This window comes from Helianthus annuus, chromosome 12 (genome assembly GCF_002127325.2).
Source record: "Helianthus annuus cultivar XRQ/B chromosome 12, HanXRQr2.0-SUNRISE, whole genome shotgun sequence".
Classification (NCBI taxonomy): Eukaryota; Viridiplantae; Streptophyta; class Magnoliopsida; order Asterales; family Asteraceae; genus Helianthus; species Helianthus annuus.
Window position 1 is genome coordinate 60,180,755 of NC_035444.2, and position 4,042 is coordinate 60,184,796.

Sequence of the window (4,042 nt, forward strand, 5' to 3'; positions counted from 1 at the left end):
AATGTGTAAGAAACAACCTATATAATTATTCTTATTTTAAATATTAAATATACGTAACTATGTGGACGTATGTATATGAGTATAATGTGAGTATCTATATATATGTATTTGTGTAAGTGGGTATGTATGTATGTGTACGTATATGCACGTTTGTATCTATATGGGTATGTATGTATGTGCGTGTGTGTGTGTGTGTATGTATGTATGTATGTATGTATGTATGTATGTGTGTGTGTGTGTGTGTGTGTATGTATGTATGTATGTATGTATGTATGTATGTATGTATGTATGTATGTATGTATGTATGTATGTATGTATGTATGTATGTATGTATGTATGTATGTATGTATGTATGTATGTATGTATGTATGTGTACGTATATGCATGTCTGTATCTATATGTGGATGTGATTATATGTGTTATTAAGTGTGCATTTGTATACATGTATGTACTATACTATACTATACTATACTATACTATACTATACTATACTATACTATACTATACTATACTATACTATACTATACTATACTATACTATACTATACTATACTATACTATACTATACTATACTATACTATACTATACTATACTATACTATACTATACTATACTATACTATACTATACTATACTATACTATACTATACTATACTATACTATACTATACTATACTATACTATACTATACTATACTATACTATACTATACTATACTATACTATACTATACTATCGCACCCGTTGTAACGCCCACCCGTGTAGATTAACCATCAACAAAAAACATGAGTTTTAATAACCCTAGCCATGTGTAAGTAACTCTTATGTGCAACCGAACCCACATGAACCCGCATACATAATCCATATATATATTTATCGTGATTAAGAACATGTATAGCACAATCCTATCAAAGATCACACATCAAGACTCATTGCTTGAGTTAACTTCTCTACCCCTAAACCCGGTTACGGCAACCCTTCCAATCCCACATATAACACACACATATGAAAAACACAAACCCTCATATTTGATTTTTATGAATCCAAATCCACAAGTTAACATCACAACATCAAGGCAATCAAGAATAAATATAAACACAACCATGATCACGGATAATTAGCATGATTATTTCTATAATTAGACGCGTTACTGAGATTAGAAGAGGTGATGGATCACTAGAGCTTGTGAACCGAACGAATATCATCAAAATGAGTGGTTTAGGTTTTTGGGTGGTGGGGGGTTTAGGTTTTTGGGTGGGGGGTTAGGTTTTTGGGTGGTGGTGGGGTGAGGGTGGGTGTTTAGGTTTTGGGTGGTGATGTAAGGGGTTTAATTTTAGGTTATTGGACACTTGTCACTCTAAAAATTCTTCTTACACTTTTTACAATTAGAAGTATTTGTAGAATAAGTGACCTTTAATAACAATGGCGTGTGAAAATGATAAAAGATATATTATTGTTTTTTTGGGCCAAATTAGGGCATGTTTGGCTAAGCTTTTCCAACCAACTTATTGGCTTATTGACTTATTAAAAAGCCAATAAGCAGTTTTTAGTGTTTGGCAAATGGAAAAGTGTTTTTTAAAAGGACTTTTTGATATGAAGGAAAAGGAGTTTTTGAAAAGTTAAGAGATTGTGACTTCTTAATCAGCTTATAGCTTTTCAAACAACAAATTACCAATATACCCCTTATTTTTTAACACCTCTTATGAAAGTGATCGGAGAGTCGCGCTCCGGTCAAAGATAATATTTATATACCCTAATTACCTTAACAAATAGCTAGTGGTAGCAAGGGGTCGAACCACGAAGAGTATGTGGTTTGCGAATGGACTTTGAATGAAATGAAGGTAATGTCACTTTTATGAAGCTTGCTATATGGTTTTTGTATATTTTTGATCGAGTTGAAGATGTAAATTATAACTACTAAAAACAAACAATTGCAATGATGTAAATAAAGGTTTTGACAATGATAGAGAAAACAAGGTTCACACCCGGTTCGGTTATTGCAATCCTAGGGTTCCTACACGTTTTAGATTTAATTCACTTGAATATGTTATTAACGGATTTCTATCATCAAAGCTTAGGTGCCAATTGTTATCAACGCATACACGGACTACAATGCACTTCGTTACTTCGGACAAATAAAACCTTTTGAATGACAAGGCATAATTGCACAAACTTATTTCGCAAAGTCAAATTTCATAACTCACTCGACAATTCACAAATATAGTTCAAATGCAAGACAATTGTCAATCAATTCAAATACAAATCAAGTTGTCACAAAATCAAACTAAAACATTGTTCAAACCCTAGACTTACAATTAACCTACACCGGGGTGAAACCTCCAAGAAATTAGCCGCTCATGGTGTAAACGGTACGATCAACGGATGCAAGAGACGTGAATTGGGTCATCTTGGAGCTTGAAGATGGATGGTTGAATGATTAGAGTTTGGGAATGGTTGATGGTGATAGATGGATTTAAGGTGGAAGAAGGGTTGTGATGGTGATGAACTAGGGTTTTGATTCGGTAAGGAATTGGGTTGTTGAGAGGATCGATTCTTGATTAGAGATGAAGTGGTAGTGAAGGATAGATGAATTATGGCTCCAAGACCTGTTTTCAAACTCCCAATAAAGTGTAACTCCCGAATTCCATGAGCCAGAACCAATAGAAATCGAAATAGAACTCCAAATGGCCAAAGTTCGCGTTTCACAAAACCAGCACCCGTCGCCGACGGGCCTGACCCCGTCGCCGACGGGCTCCCAAAAATCCATATTTGGCCGACGGCCTAACCACCTGGATACGGGTGAACTCAGCCTACGGGGTTATCCAGGGGGCGTCGCCGACGGCCTGGACCCCGTAGACGACGGCCCCCTAAAAACCAAAGTTCCATTTTTCGCTCCTTGCACTTCCGGTTGATCCATAACGCATCCCGGTGCTCTGGTTTTCGACCCGATGACCCGTAAAGCTCCCGAAAAGCTCCTTAAACTCCATCAAACCTGCAAAACACATTCTTGATTAAAAGTAGGCTATTCGAAACTAAAACTTACGTAAAAACGTTAAGTTAAACAATAACAAGCACCGGTTTTCAACCGCGTATCACATCCCCACACTTGTCTTTTGCTTGCCCTCAAGCAAATCTGTTTTTCACTTTCACGTGGGTCAAACAACGAATATACATCCCATTCCCGAGACAAAGGTTAAGGTCTAATGTCATACAAAAGTTCAAACTCTTTACAATATTCAATGTATTTAGCGGTGACGTGCTTTAGATACACAGATGGTTACCCAAGATTAACCCGCCCGTAAAACTAACAAATCATGCATATCCCTCACAATGTGCTCTCCACTCGGCTTAAAGTTTGCTAACATGTGTAATGTATTAGCTTTTCAACAATTAATCGCTCAAAACCAAATAGAACACGTACCCGCATAGGCTTGCAACTCAATCATTCTCCACTATCGAACACAAATACTAAGCACAAGTCAAAAGGTCTTTGAGGGGTTGTAACGGGGCTAGGCGAAGGGTAGGAATAGGATATTTTTAAGTGGCTATGGTGATGAAAAATTCGAATTTTATTACAAAAGACTATCCTAAACAAAAGCAAACTATAAACATCCAAAATGGGCAAAAACTTTCGCCTTTTATTCAATAAACTACTAGCACATCTTTTTGTGTTTTTCTCACTGCTTTTTCATTCTTTTTCGCAACATTTTCTGTTTTTTTTTATTTATTTATTTTTTTTTTATTATTTTTTTTTATGAATCACAACTATACAAACTTAATTTCCTATAATCGAATTTTCATCACACGGGTTTAAAAAGAAAAGGCTTATGGTTATGGCTAAGTGGGTGATCAAACGAAAGGTTTAGGCTCAAATTGGGCGACTAGGGGACTTGTTTGGGTAAGGATGGATAAATGGTTTAAAAGGAAAAGGTTTACCTAATGCCTTAATCATTCTCGTGCTTGTATTCGGTCTATAGTCTCGAATGTATCAAAAGTTGCAAGTTCTACCATACGCGACTAATGGCCCACTCAACAAAGAAACATGTAA